Genomic DNA, 16851 nt, shown 5'->3' with positions numbered 1-16851 from the left:
TTTATTTTATAGAGTGACAAAATTTATAGTAGCTATAATCGCTGTCTTCCTGGGAGTTCTATTGACTGCCAAGTGTAGAATCTGGGATCTTTGGTTTTTAACTGCTATTCTAATTGCCAATTCATTAGCTTTCCATGGTAGCCTGTTGGACAAAATTAAAGGTCAATGTTATCTGATGATACAATTCCTTCTTTTTTTTTTTAAACATTTTTCTGCTTCTTAGCCATTATTGGAACACGCATTTTTTTTTTAATTAGTTAATTAATTAATTAATTAATTTATTTTTGGCTGTGTTGGGTCTTCGTTTCTGTGCGTGGGCTTTCTCTAGTTGCGGCAAGCGGGGACCACTCTTCATCGCGGTGCGCGGGCCTCTCACTATCGCGGCCTCTCTTGTTGCGGAGCACAGGCTCCAGACGCGCAGGCTCAGTAGTTGTGGCTCATGGGCCCAGTTGCTCCGCGGCACGTGGGATCTTCCCAGACCAGGGCTCGAACCCGTGTCCCCTGCATTAGCAGGCAGATTCTCAACCACTGTGCCACCAGGGAAGCCCCACAATTCCTTCTTAAAAGAAAAATACATATGAGTGATATTTGCTTTCTGATTTAAAAATAGTGATATCCAAATAGTTATAATTGGCTTAAGAATTAGGAATTAAATTTGGAATTAAACTTATGCTTCACATATTTTAACAAATTAGACATCTATATATTTGAAATCTGCTTTCAGTCTGCACTGAAGAAAACATTATTATAAGGCAATGCAAAATAGGCTATGTTAATGAGTGTTCTGTTACAAATATTATTTTTTTTCACTAAGGATATTACCAAATGGATTTCAAATCCATATTATGCTACAGAACACAAGTAGCCCTGGGTAATTCTCACCCCTTACTGTTGAATTCTCCTTAAAGCTTCCTACACTTGAATACTTTTTTATATCAAAGCTCAAAGATAGTGGGTACAAACCTTGATAGGAAGGTAACTTGTACTTGGCTCACTATTATGCTCCTGATTGATATACATTGTAGACCTTGCCCCAAACAAATTGAATAGCATGTAAAGGAGAAAATTGATTTCAGCATCTCTCAGCAACACCCAGCAGGTGCCATGAGGAATTATGCATATTCCAAAGAATTTCTGTGTAAAACTTTTTATCAGCCATTGAACTCTAAAAAGATAAATTGGTCAGCAAGCATTTATTAAGTGCCTACTTTATATCTAACACTAGGTTTTTCACAGAGGGGAAAACAATGTTATTTTAGTATAAAGTACTTGGTCTTATCCTTGTCTCTATTTGAAATAATACAAGCAGGAAATAAATATGCAATGAATGAGTTGCATATTTATACTGTGAGGTGCAGCCTAGAGGTCTGGAAAAAATCAGAGAAAAATAAGATGTTGGATAAAACTTGCCAAAGAAGACAGATTTTGAGTTTGACTCCCTATCTGTTAGCATTACAGAATGATCAAACTGTGCGTTACAGATCCTCAGTATACAAGAATATAAAGGGGAGAAATTGGTGAATCAAATTTCCAATCAGGCAAAAGCAATATCTAAGATATATCCTCAAATTCCTCTCTAAACTGCCTTATTCTTCCCTAAGACGATAACAGAAATATATACTTACATAGTTCATGTACACTAGCTTTGATATCCTGTAATATGGATGTGTTCTTTGTCTAGTCCCAGAATAACACTTCATCATCTACTCCAAAGCATACCAACCTACTAATACGTAAACTCACACTGTGTGTGCCTCCTATTGCAATGGGTGGAGAGTTCCTGTTCTTGTCTAAGGATGATGTCTCTACTTGTGCTCTGGATACCATCCCCTCTTACTTGTTCCAAGACTTTCTCCACCAGTTAAATGTGTTTTCTTGCTACATCATCAGTTTCTCCTTTTCCATTGGAGCAATCTCACGAGCATTCGCTTCTACCCTAGTATCTCCCTTGACTTCTTATCCTCCTCCAGTTTCTACCCCATTTTTCTGTACCCTTCGCAGTAACCAGAAGCATTGTCTCCATCTTCCACATCCCATTCTTACCTCAATTGACTCTAAATAGGTTTCCAGACCCAGAACTCACTGAAATCTGTTTACTGTGACTGATGTCCTCCATTTTTATCACATCTAATGGTCATGTTTCTGTTCTCATCTTGCTTGATGTCTTCACATTATTTGATAGAGATGAATACTCTCTCCTTGAACATTCTGTGATTGTGGCTTCCAGGATGCCATGTTCTATGGTTTTCCTCCAAACTCTTCAACTATGCTGCCTTCAGTCTCCTTTGCTGGCTGCTTTTCTGTTTTCAGACTCTCAGTGGTGGATTGTTCTAGGGGTGGGTCTTTGACCCTCTACTCCAGCTACACTCTCTACCTGGATCTAGTCCTATAGCTTTAAATACAAGCGATACCTGATGGCTATCACATTTATAAATCCAGCCCTGACCTCTCCATTAAGCTTCAAATTTTTATATCCAACTGCCTCCTTGACATATTTACTTGGATTTTTAATACACATTCCAAGGCTAACATGGCCCCCCACTAGACTCTTGCTTTACCTCTGCTGCCCCTCACACTCCCCCTTCCTAACATCCCTCCCCGAGTCTTCCCTCAGTTCAGTAAATGGTACCAAGGCAGCCTTGAGTGTCACCTTGCCTTCACCACCACTCCGCCATCTAATCCATCAGTATGTACTATCAGATATAACTCCAAAACGTATCCTGTGTTCATCTGTTCTCTTCATTGCATAGTCACCAGCACCTCTTGCCAAGGTCACTAGAAGAGTCTCCTACTTGCTCTTCTAATATCCCCTTGAATTCCACCAAAATTCAGCCACCAGAATGACCTTTTAAAAATTAGATCATGGGGACACTCACTTGTTTAAAACCCTCCAAGAGCTTCCCATTGGTCTTATGATAAACTCTAAACTCTTCACCATGGCCTAAAGCTGTGTGTGATTTGGGCTTTGCTGACCTCTCTGGCCTTATCCCCCATTCTCCCTACCACTCACTCCTTCGAGTGTGGCCTTACTGCTGACACTTCTTGTCATGCAGGTGTCACCTTGAATGTGACCTCAGTCTGCTATTCCCTGACCCCATAATCAAGGAGCCCTCACCCCACACACACTTATTCCCAGTCCAATCACCGGGTGTATTTCTGCAGTCATCTGGTCCTCATCTTCTGTTGGGAGTTTGTACGTCAACTGTGTCATACCTAGTGGAATGTATGCTCCACAGGACAGGAACGTGTCTGTGTGTATGCCACTGTGTCCCCAGGGCTTAAACAGGGCCTGGCACTCGGGCGGAGCTCAATAACCTGCTGTTAAATGAATAAATTAGTGAAGAATAAATGTCAGATTACTAACACCATGAAATAGGTATCCTGCTGTGAATATTTTTTGATTACAACATTTTTTAGTTCAGTGTTGTAGGTAGCTAATTTAACTGTTGTATTGAGGAAGTTTAATTCCTCAAAAGTGTTATATGTTTACAAGTAAGAGTATAAAATTTAAGTGAGTAATTGAGCAAGACAAGCTAAAGTAGTTATTACTGGAATGGTCAAACCCAGTTGATGGGGGATCATTTTACTTTGGAATGGGGTGAAACGGTTCAAAGGCAAAGGGCTTCTTAGTTTTTTATCATCCACATTTACAGAAGGAATTCTACTATGCTTTATTACTTTTTAAGTGACCAGATTATTGCTGTGCCTAATAGGTATATTTTTTTCAAACGTATTGTACTAAAGTACAACATATTTGACACTGGTAATTTTTTTTTTAAATAAATTTATTTATTTATTTATTTTTGGCTGTATTGGGTCCTCGTTTCTGTGCCAGGGCTTTCTCCAGTTGCGGTTAACGGGGGCCACTCTTCATCGCGGTGCGCGGGCCTCTCACTGTCCCGGTCTCTCCCGTTGCGGAGCACAGGCTCCAGACGCGCAGGCTCAGTAGTTGTGGCTCACGGGCTTAGTTGCTCCGCGGCATGTGGGATCCTCCCAGACCAGGGCTCGAACCCATGTCCCCTGCATTGACAGGCGGATTCTTAACCACTGCGCCACCAGGGAAGCCCTGACACTGGTTATTTGACTTTCTTAGATAAGCTGTTGACTAGTCCATTGATAGTATTTAACTGATCTTTAACAACTAAAGAAGGGCATGTTGTAGTTCTGTACTTTGTGCTTTTTTATTCTGTATTATATTATCAGAATGCATTATTTAAGTGATACTTAAAGTATCACTTATTATCATATCATAATTGCTTTGAGTAGCTAAGTAATAAAAGTGTCATTTATAGATTCAAATAAAATTTTCTGGGGGGAAGTTTTTACAGCTTTAGCTGTGTATATGAGGATACAAATAAGCAAAATTATCAAGGGACAGAGAATGTTAATCTGCTCAATATTATTTTCTGCTTCAGATATCAAGTTCTATTATACAGAAGAACAGATTTAGTTCAAAATTGTGTACATCTCTAAGATATTGCTTTCTTTCAGAATATCTTTCAGCGTCACCAATTGGTGTTTACTGAGCATCACTTGGGCAGCACAACCTTTCTCTCCTGCCTTTGAACTGTATTATACTTACTCAGTTAAAGTAAATTAGCATTTTGCCCATCTTAGGTTTTCATCTTGAAAATATTCCAAAACTGTCTTCCAAAGGTGCTTTTACAAACTACAGATATACTTGTTATGAGCAAATTTAGCATTTGGATTTGCACCATGGTCAGGCACTCAAAGTATCTGTAACAAGGTGAAGATGTTTATTCAGGATATACTATTTCATGATAACATTATGGGAATTTAGGCCCCTTTAGGTGAGCTCTTCCTCTGCTTCATTCCTCTTGTTTACTTTTGAATAATTTTGTGATATCATCTTGTTTTCTCTTCAAAACATTTTGCGTCTCTTTTAAAGTAATAAATTAAATTCCATGCAGAGGTTTGCCAGTTAAACTTTCTGAAGATGCCAATTGCCGAATAAATGGTTACTTGACTAACAGGAATAGGCAGGAGAGAGAAGGAAAGGAAGATGACCCTCTTCCCTTCTAGGTAGCAAATTGGGTTTTAAGATCTTCTTCCTTATTCAAGAAAAAGAGACAGGATTTTGGTGTTCTGAAGTGGAGAGACAATTATTCCTTACTTTCTCCTGAATGTATAAAAAAAAGCAACAGCAGAGAATACACATGGGAACACAGGAGAGACGCCACTCCTTTTTATTTTTATTGTTTACTTACTTATTTACATTCTGATACTGTCTTCCACAGCAGATCTCTAAGATGTGAAACTAGGAAAGAAAAGAATTTTTGACAATAAATTTTTTAAAAAGAATATTGATCTCAATAAGTTTACAATTTGGGAATTTAAAAAAATACTGTTGAAAGGCACTTTTAAAAATTGTTTAATAAGTGCAAAAAGGATCTCAAATTTACACCAAAGCCAAGTCTAAATAAATACGAAAGGAGGAAAGATTTCAAATGTGAACGGAACACAGAAATGCCAATTTCTTAGGCATTTATGTCTTTATGTTCTTTAAAAGTTTGCTTTAACAGCTGCATAGCACAGGGAGATCAGCTCAGTGCTTTGTGACCACCTAGAGGGGTAGGATAGGGAGGGTGGGAGGGAGATGCAAGAGGGAGGGGATATGGGGATATATGTAAACATACAGCTGATTCACTTTGTTATACAGCAGAAACTAACACAACATTGTAAAGCAATTATACTCCAATAAAGATATTAAAAAAAAAGTTTTCTTTAAAATATTATTTTCACATATGGTGTTTAAACTTATCAGCTGTAAATAGACCTAAAAAAATCTTTGTAAGGGAAAAGCATAGGAACCATGACATTGCAGCTCTGGCTGTTAGGGGAGATGATTTCTTCCTCAGCTGGAAATTTGGCTTTGCTACTTAATGCTTCTGTAATTTTTTGCAGGTTACCTGACTTTGCTAATCTTTGATTTCCACAACTATTTGGAGACCATAATAATAATAGGACATTCTTGTGGAAGTTAAAAGAGATTCTCTATATGAAACACATGTAGACAATTCTCACTTCAGCTATTATCATTAACTGTCATTGATTAGTTTTCTTTGGCTTTTAAAAGTTATAATGTAAATATCCTAAATATTTTGCATTAACTTTGTCTTGATTTAGGTAGTAATAGTAACTTACCATTTTTCTTCAAATATGTATAGTTACGTATTTTCTTTGTGCTAGGTATCATATTCATCATGTTTAGAAGACAGTTTTTAGTGAGATGCATTTCAAACAGTAATGCTAACTAATGAGGGGAATTTTTTAATTTCAACTTATAGTAAACTTTTCAGAAATTTTTTATGCTGTACTAAACAATATAATTTGCAGAGCCCGCTGAGCTATTGCAAACAGTTTTTTAAAATGTCTATAAATTGCTTAAACTTATTGTTACTACCATAAGATTGCTTTAAGTATAAACCTACTGCTTTAGAAATGTGTAGAATATAGCCAGAGAATGTGACTTTTCCTACAATAGCTCATAAACCTGGAAGTGCATAATGGCACTCTATCTAGAAATCATTTGGGAAATTTAGTAATGAAGAACAAAGTGATAAAAAGGGATAAACACCCAGGTACTACAGAGGTTGAATCAGTTGGAATTAAAAGTGGGGTGAACTATGACCAAGCCTCATCATGCATAATTCATGGGGCAAGATGATTTTACTATGTTGAGCTTTGTTTCTGATATTGTGTTCTGTCCATATTAAGAAAAGCTTGCATGGGAATATCCGAAACTAATTTGACTCTTTCCCATTCTCTGTTATGGTTAAATCATAATCCTCAAAATGTTGATATTGCTGCAATTCTATAAAAATCATCCCCCTAACTCATATCCATACCCTATTCTGTTTTCCATGTTGGAAAATGGAGATATTATAGTAAACAATGTCATCTCAGTACTTAAAGCAAAATCAGATTATGGGCTCACAAGTACTCTTGCTTTCCTAGGGCTTGCAGTATCCTCAAGTTTCTTCCATGTTGTAGCATTTGTAACAATTTCCTTCCTTTTTATGGCTGAATACTATTCCATTGTATGTTTATATTTCGCTTATCCATTCATTTGTCAATGGACACTTGGGCTGCTTCAGTGTTTTACCTATTGTGAATAATGTTTCCTGTGAACACGGGTGTATAAATATCTCTTTAAGACCCTGTTCTCAGTTCATTTGAGTATATACCCAGGAGTGGAATTACTGAATCATTTGATAACTTTATTTAAAATTTTTTGAGAACCACCATTCTGCCACCACAAAGGCTGTACCATTTTTCATTCTCACCAACAACGCACACGGGTTCCAGTTGCTTCACACCTTCAGCAACATTTATCGTTTTCTGCTTTCATGCTAGTCGCCATCATAATGAGTGTGAGGGGTATCTCATTGAGTTCTTGATTTACATTTCTCCAGTGATTAGTAATATTGAGCATCTTTTCATGTGCTTATCGGTCCTTGGGATCTCTTCTTTGGAGAAATGTTTATTCAAGTCCTTTCTGTTTTTGAATTGGGTTGTTTGTTTTTTATTATTAAGTTTTAGGAATACTTCTATATTCTGGATATTAATTCTTTATCAGATATGTGATTTGCAATTATTTTCTCCTATTCCATTGATTGCCTTTCACTCTGTTGATAGTATCCTTTGATGGCAAAATTTTTTTTTAATTTCATGAAGTCTAATTTGTCTACTTTTTCTTGTGTTGCCTGTACTTTTGTTGTCATATCCAAGAAATCATTGCCAAATCCAAGAGTTTTATACTTTTAGCTACTGTGTTTAGGTCTTTGATCCATTTTGAGTTAATTTATGTCTATAGTGTTAGGTAAGCATCCAACTTCATTCTTTTGCATGTGGATATCTAGTTTTCCCATCATCATTTGTTGAAAAAAAACTGTCCTTTCCCCTTTGAATAGTCTTAATACCCTTGTCAAAAATTGTTTGACCATATATGTGAAGATTTATTTCTGAGCTCTCTATTCTATTCCTTTGGTCTATATGTTTGTCTTTATGCCAGTACCACACTGATTACTGTAACTGTGTAGTAGTTTTGAAATCAGGAAGTATGAGTCCACCTTTTTTCTTTTTCAAGATTATTTTGGTTATTCAGGTCCCTTGAAATTACATATGAATTTTAGAATGAATTTTTCTACTTCTAAAAAAATTGTCATTGGTATTTTGATAGGGATTGCATTGAATCTGTAAATTGCTTTAGGTAGTATTGACATCATAACAATATTAAATATTCTAATCCATGAACATAAGATGTTTTTTTATTTATTTATGTCTTCTTTAATTTCTTTCAGCAATGTTTTATAGTTTTCATTGCACAGGTCTTTTACCTCCTTGGTAAAGTTAATTCCTGAGTATTTTATTTTATTATTTTTGTTATTGTAAGTGGAATTGTTTTTTTAATTTCCTTTTCAAATTATTTATTCTTAGTGTATACATATACTACTGAATTTTGAATGTTGATCTTGTATCCAGAATTTCTTATTACTTTGCTGAATTTGTTTGTTAGTTCTAATAGCTTTTTGTGGAATCTTTCGAGTTTTCGACATATAAAATCACAACAGCTAGAAACAGAGATGATTTTACTTCTTCCTTTCCAGGTTTATTGCCTTTTATTTCTTTTTCTTGCCTAATTGCTCTAAGTACTGTGTTGAATAGAAGTGATGAAACTGGGCCTTCTTGCCTCGTTTCTAATCGTAGAGGAAAGCTTTCAGTCTTTCACTATTGAGTATGATGCTCACTGTGAGTTTTTCATATATGGCTTTTGTTATGTTGAGGCAGTTTCCTTCTATTCCTAATTTGTTGAGTATTTTATCATGAAAGGGTATTTAATTTTGTCAAATACTTTTTCTGCATTGAGATGATCATATGGTAATTTTTTCTTCATTCTGTTAATATGATGTATTACATTGATAAGTATTAGTACGTTGAACCATCCTTGCATTCCAATTGACCATGATATATAATCCTTTTAATATGCTGCTGAATTCCCTTCACTAGTATTTTGTTGAATTAATGTTCATAAGAGATATTTGTCTGTAGTTCTCTTTTCTTGAGGTATTTTTTTTCTGGCTTTGGTATCAGGGCAATGCTGGCCTAACAGAACGAAATAGGAAGTGTTCTCTCCCATTCAGTTTTTTGAAATGTTAGAGAAGAATTGGTGGTAGTCCGTTACATTTTTGGTAGAATGAATCAGTGAGGCCATCATCCAGGGCTTTTCTTTGTTGGGAGATTTTTGATTACTGACTCATTATCCTTACAAGTTATAGGTCAGTTCAGGCTTATTATTTCTTCATGGTTCAGTCTTGGTAGGTTTTGTTTCTCGGAATTTGTCCATTTCATTTACGTTATCCAATTTTTTACACAGAGTTGTTCACAGTACTCTCTAATAATCCTTTTTATCTCTAAAATTGGTAGTAATGTCCCTACTTTCATTTCTTTCTTTTTATTGGAGTATAGTTGCTTTACAATGTTTTGTTAGTTTCTGCTGTACAGCAAAGCCTACTTTCATTTCTGATTGTAGTACTTTGAGTCTTCTCTGTTTTTTTCTTAGTTGATCTAGCTAAAGGTTTCTCAATTTTGTTGATCTTTGCAAAGAACCAACTTTTGTTTTCATTGAGTTCTTTTTCTATCCTCTATTTCATTTATCTCTGCCCTAATCTTTATTATTTTTTTTCTTCTGAAAGCTTTGGGTTTAGTTTGTTCTTTTCCTAATTCATTAAATTGTAAGGTTAGAATGTTGATTTGAGATCTTTTTGTTTTTAAATGTTTTTTAAAAGATCTTTCTTTTTTATAAATTTAAGCATTTATAGTTATAAATTTCCCCTTTAGCACTGCTTTCACTGCATTTCATAAGTTTTGCCATGTTGTGTTTTCATTTTCATTCATCACTAAGTATTTTCTAATTTCCCTTGTGATTTCTTCTTTGATCCATTGGTTGTTTAAGAGTGTGTTATTTAATTTCCACAATTTGTGAATTCTCCAGTTTTCCCTTCCTTAATGACTACTCTAGTTGTGGCTGAAGAAGATACTTTGTGTGATATCTATCAAGACTTAATTTTTGGCCTAATATATGGTCAATCCTGGAAAATGTCCTGTGTGCCCTTGAGAAGACTGTGTATTCTGTCATTGTTGGGTAGAGTGTTCTGCATATATCTGTTATGTCTAGTTGGTTTATTGTATTGTTCAAGTCCTCTGTTTTCTTACTTATCTTCTGTTTGGTTGTTCTATCCATTATTGAGAGTCAGGTATTGAAATCTCCAGCTATTATTGTATAACTGTCTATATCTCCCCTCAATTCTGTCAATTTTTGCTTTATTTATTTTGATGGTCTCTTATTAAGTGCATCAACGTTTATGACAGTTGTATCTTCTTCCTGTATTGAATCTGTTATTAATATATTACAGCCTCCTTTGTCTCTTATAGCTCTTTTTTAATTTCAAGTCTATTTTGTCTGACATTAGTATAGCCACCCCTACTCTCTTTTTGTTACTATTGGCATGAAATATCTTTCCCCATCATTTCATTTTAGCCTATTTGTGTCTTTGGATCTAAAGTGAGTGTCTTGTAGACAGCACATAGTTGGATCACGTTTTTTAATTCATTCTGCCAGTCTCTGTCCTTTGATTGGAGAGTTTAATCCACTTACATTTAAAGTAATTACTAACAAGGAGGGACTTCTGTCACTTACTGTTTGTTTTTTATGTACCTTATAGCTTCTTTGTTCCTCATGTCCTGCATTACTGTATTCTTTTATGTTGATTTTTTTTTGTAGTGAAACCTTTGACTTCCCTTCTCATTTCCTTTTGTGTATATTCTGTAACTATTTTATTTGTGGTTGCCATGGGGCTTACATCTGATATCCTAAAATTATAACCTCTGTTTTGAATTTTTACCAGTTTATCTTCACTAACATACAAAAACTTTGCTTCTTGAGAGCTCCATTCCTACCTCTTTTGATTATTGATGTTGTAAAACTACATCTTTATACATTTTGCATCCAAAAAACAAACTAATCATTTTGTTATTGAAAGGCTTTATTTTTTTAGAGTTTTAGGTTCACAGCAAAACTGACGGGAAGATATAGAGATTTACAGATACCCTCTGCTCCCACACATACATTAATAATTGTTTTTTTAATGCTATATCCTAAATTATGTAGAAAACAACAAATTATGTAGAACAACAAATTATGTGGAGTTACAAATCAAATATACAATACTGCTAGTTCTTAGAATAATTATTTTTATAAATGCATTAGTTTCTTAAATTATGTAGAAAACAAAATGTGAAGTTACCAACTATTGTTACAAAAATACTAACTTCTATAATTGACTATGTGTCTACCTTTGCTGAGACTTTTATTTCTTCATATGACTTCAGGTTACTCTTTTTGAACCTGCAGGACTCCTTTTAGCACTTCTTGCAGGGCAGGTCCAGTAGAAATAAAGTTCCTCAGCTTTTGTTTATCTGGGAATGTTCTTAATTTCTTCCTCACTTTAGAAGGACAATTTTGCCAGATGTAAGAATTTTGGTTGACAGTTTTCTTTCTTTTAGCATTTTGAATATATAATTCACTTCACTGTACAGTAGAAACTAACACAACATTGTAAAACAACTATACCCCAATAAAAAAAAATTTTAAAAAAAGACCCTGCTTTCTGGCCTCCAAAGTTTCTAGTGAGAAATCTGCTTAAAACCTTATTGAGGATGCTGTGTATGTGATGAGTTGCTTCTCAATTGCTGCTTTAAAGATTCACTCTTTGTCTTTGCCTTTGGGAGTTTGATTATAATGTGTCTCAGTGTGTACCTCTTTGAATTTTCCTACTTAGAGTTTGTTGAATTTCTCAAATACTTATATTCATGACATTTATCAAACTTGGGAAGTTTTCACCATTTTTCTTAAAAGAATCTCTGTTCTCCTCCTGGGACTCCCACAATGCATATGTTGGTCTATTAAATTGAATATATAAATTTGCAGGAAATATTTTTCCTCTATTATTTTTAATTAGATTATTTGGAAATTTTCAAAATTTTGTATTGGGATGAGTCTCTGAGATCATTTTAAATACTCTGTACTTTGAGCTGGGAGGTGTGTGTTTATAAATACACATATGTTTATAAATAAATATATATAGTGTGTATTTGTATGTATGTATGGAGCCATGGCTACTTTGCTCACATGTGCATCCTCAGTACTCATACAGTGCTCGGCTCACAGGTGTTGGGGCAATTGATGAATGGGGATCTTTTACCCCTTTGTAGCCTTATATATGTGCTCTGCCTGAAATGCCCTTCTCCTTCTCCCATGCCTTGTGTACTTGATAAACTTCTCTATCAGCCTCAGCTTAACTGTTTCTTGCCCTTTGAGGCCTCCTTTGATCCATCCTCACTCACATGGTAAGAATTCAGAGTGCCTGCTTGAACACTCTTAATAGCCATTGACAATCATGTACATGTGTTTTGGTTTTTTCCTTCCTGATTAATGTTTAAAAATCTAAGATTGTGGTCCATTAGTGGGTAGTGATTTATGACCCATGAGTTTGGGTATCATGATAAACATTTAAAATATGAAAGACTATAGTAAAATAAAATTACAAAGGGGTTCATTCCATAGAGCGGGTTGCCAGATGTAATGAAATAGAGCATGGGTTCTAAAACCAGACTCCCTGGACTCAAACCCAGCTTTATACTTACTAACAAGGTAACTGGTCAACTTTGGCCAAGTTACTTAACCCTTCTGTGCCTCAGTTTTCTCATGTAAAAAAATAAGGGTAACAATAAGAGGGCCTGGCTCATGGAATGGTTATGAGGATTAATTGAGTTAATATTTACAAAGAGATCAGAACATTTTGAGTATTAGTGCTTTTAAAATTTGTTTCATATACATACATATGTGAAATATATATGTACATGTACTGAATTGCAATGTAAAATGTCTTTCTTGGTGTGAATTGCCATAAGGAAAGGATTCTGCTCTAGACTCAGAGTTCTTTGAAAGCAGTGTTTCATTCTCCTTTAAGATTCTTCTGACTTACATAAAATAATGCTTTATTTCTTGTTAACTTTCTTTCTGGAGAGGATTGAAGAAACTTAAAATTAATGTTTTATATTACATAGCTGTCAGATTATATATAGAAAATGAAAGGCAAAAAAGGAAAAATACATAAATATACTGCCCATCAGGGTTAATATAGTTCCCCTGAAGAAACATTAAACTTCACTCTGAACTTCTGGGCAGACTGGGCAAAAAGGGAGATGTGATGGACTAGAGAATCCTCATTACCCGATGAAAGGAAGCATATCAGTTCTTCAAGAGAGATAAGCTTTTTCCTGATACTAAATTCCAAAAGAAAGTTATCACATGATCTTATATAAGAAAAATGGAGCAATATAAAACTTTGCACACCTAATGAACAATGAAATGGATGTATAGACAGCTTGTCATAAATATTACATCTCTTAGCCAGGTTTTATTTTAGGCCAAATAGTAATGGGTAAGACATATTACATTAATACTGTGTGCTGGTCTGTGTTTTTAGTGATCCTCACAATAAACCTGGAAATAAACCTTGTTATTACTTCCAGAGACCAAGGCATAGGGAGATTAAGTACTTTGACCAAGGCAATCTAATGTTATAAAGAAGCAGAAACAATGAGACAGAAAAAATGATTCACAGAGAGGAAGGAATGAACAAACTAGAAAGAAAATGAATCAGGCATGGATCAGAGATCAGATTTCTAGACCCCTCGTGAATTCCCAGTACTGTTATGGATCTAGAACCTCTCTCTGGGTTCACCTCGTAAGGACCCAGTTATTCTATAACCCTGACTCATATTTCCATAAAATCCCCTTAAGCTTGTCTGAAACAATCCCTTATCCTACAGCCAATGTAGCCACAGAAATACATTGCTGAATGAGGCAACTGTCTTAAAAGTTTAGTTTAGGGGTTTTTCCACTTCAAGATGAAGATGGATGGCTAAACACATTTCCTTCCTGTATTTGAAATGACCACTCAAAAGTCCAAAAGATAGTAAATTCTTAACATGATAGGAAAGGAAGAAAAATGAGAGATTCCAAGATTTTCAGAAATACATTTTCAGAAAGCAGTTGGAATATTACCAGGGATAAAAAGTAACATTTCATAATGATACAAGAAGTTGGTTCATCAAGAACATATAATCCTAAATGTTTGTGTTCCTATGACAGAACTTCAAAGTAATAAAACAAAAACTGATAGAAGGAAAAGGAAAAACAGACAAGTCCACAACTATAGTAGGAGATTCTAACACCACTCTCTCAATAATTGATTAAAAAAATCAGTAGAATATTGAAGACTTGAACAATACCATTGATCAGCTTAAATAATTGGCATTTACATACATTCCACCAAACAACAGCAGAACACACATTATTTTCAAGTACACATGGAACACTTTTCAAAGGAGATGATATTCTGAGCCATAAAACAAATTTCAATATACTTAAAAGGATTTAAATCCTAAAAATTATTTTCTCTTACAACAATGGGATTAAATTAGAAATAACGACAGGAAGATCTCTGAAAAATCCCCACAAATTTGGAAACTAGACAATGTATTTCTAAATAAACCATAGATCAAAGAAGAAATCAAGGCAAATTAGAAAATCCTTTGAACTGAATTAAAAAAATATATGGCATATCAAAATTGGTAGGATGAAGCTAAAGCAGTGCTTAAAGGGAAGTTTATAGCATTAAAATGTTTATATTTGAAAAATAGAAATGTCTAAAGTTATTGCCCTAAGTTTTCATTTTAAAAAACTAGAAAAAAATTAAACTGAAAATAGAGAAAAAGGAGTAGTAAAATGGGGACAGAAAACAGGAAAACAGTAGAGAAAATCAATGAAACTAAAAACTGCTTCTTTGAAAAGATCAGTAAAGTTGATCAATCTTTAGTCATAATGATCAGAGAAAAAAAAAGAAGACACAATTTACCGATTTCAGAAGTGAAAGAGGGGACACATCACTACAGATTACATAAATATTAAAATATTAAAATGCTAATTAGGAAATAAACTTTATACTGGTAAACTCAACAACTTACAGAAATGGCTAAATTTCTTGAGACACTGCCAAAATTCACTTAAGTAGAAATAGATATCGCCGTAGATTCACTAAACACATTGAATTAATAGTTTAAAAACTTCCCACAAAGAAAATTCCAGGCCCATTTTGCTTCACTGGTGAATTCTACCTAACATTTGGGAAAAAAAAACAAACCATCAATTTGGCACAAACTCTTCAATAAAATAGAAGAAACACTTCTCAAGTCATTCTATGAGACCAGAATTATCCTGATACCAATACCAGAAAAAGTCATTACATAAAAAGAAAACCACAGAATAATAATATTCCTCATAAACAATGATGCAAAAAAACCTTAAAAAGTAACAGTTGGCCTGAGCTCCTGTCAGAGTCCGTTTCATTTGGCATCAGTGCAAGGAATAGCCAGCTTGTGCTCTCCCAACCCATAAATCTCAGGATGAATCCTGCAAACAGAGGAAACCCAAATGTACTACCTAGGTTAAGAAATTGAGAACTTCATTATTATGAATAGACAAATAGCCTCTGATATTTGAGAAAATATTACAATACAAAAGAAAAAAAGATGAACAGAGAGAACACTCAATGTCAGCTGAAACAAAGTTTCTATAGGGAAAAGAGGAACTTTGAGAGATTTCCAATTTCTTTCCTTACAGATGTTGTAGAAAAATCTTACATCCCTCAAATGTAACCTGATGCTATGAAATCATTTAAAGAAAAAGAATTCTTCAAAATTAAAGGTAGCTGAAATATTTTTTAAAACTCAAAGGGAATGATGGAAAAGAAAGATAAGGCTATCAACATGTAGAATAAAAACAGAAAAGATATAGAAAATATTTTAAAAGGCATAAGATACAGAACACAGTCCAGGTGGTGAATATTTATCCAAGAGAAAGAGATGAGAGAATGAATGATGATAGCTATATAGGTAGATATAGACGGACAGAGATAGAGATATGGATAGAGACATAGACATAGATATCTTAGACTGGAAAAAACCCACAGATCTTTGGGCTGTGACTACCAAAGTAACCAGAAAGGAAAGAACAACAACAACAAAAAAAAAAAAAAAAAAAAAATAAGGAAAGAAAGAAAGAAAGAAAAAGGAAGAAAAGAAAAGAAAAAACCCACTTCAATACATCTTTATGAAATTTCAGAATACTAAGTATACAGAGAAGATACTAAAAGCTTTCAGGGTTTGGGAGAATGGTTGTCATCAAGAAACAAAGATCAGACTACCATCACAGTTGTCAGTAATAACACTTGGTTCTATAAAAAAAGGAAGGATGTCTTTAAGATATGCAGAACAATTATTTTAACTTAGAATTCTGTACCCAGATAAACTATTAATCAAAACTGAGGGCAAAACAAAAATCTTTTCAGATATGAGGACTGGAAAACATCTCTTCCTATGCAGTCTTTCTGGACCCTTCATCCCTGCCCCAAATGGCCACTTTAGAGTCTAGGGGAAAGAAAAGAGAATTCAAGAAAGAGGAAGCTAGGGGGCTAAGAAAAAAAGTACATAACTCAGAAGTTCAAAATGAATGTTACAAAGTTGCTTTAAAACTGTTGTGATTAAACACCTGAAAGTTCTTAGTGATAAAGGTTTAATATATATGTAACACATACATTAAGGTCAAGAAAATGATTAGGAAATTGAGATTTGTGTATCGCTTAAATGTTCCATTAAATGTGGAAAGGTAATATAACATATGCTATCATCTATATTATTTATATA

The 16851-nt window shown here is 34.4% G+C and overlaps 1 protein-coding gene across 3 annotated transcripts in view; it reads left to right on the top strand.

Moving 5' to 3' along the window:
• Positions 1-16851, top strand: part of TTC29 (tetratricopeptide repeat domain 29) — a 262108-nt gene that overhangs the window by 9587 nt on the left and 235670 nt on the right. The window lies entirely within an intron of this gene.

Source organism: Balaenoptera physalus (assembly GCF_965194825.1).
Source record: "Balaenoptera physalus genome assembly, chromosome: 5".
Classification (NCBI taxonomy): domain Eukaryota; kingdom Metazoa; phylum Chordata; class Mammalia; order Artiodactyla; family Balaenopteridae; genus Balaenoptera; species Balaenoptera physalus.
Note: the sequence above shows the minus strand (reverse complement) of the source record. Positions and strands in the feature narration are given on the sequence as shown.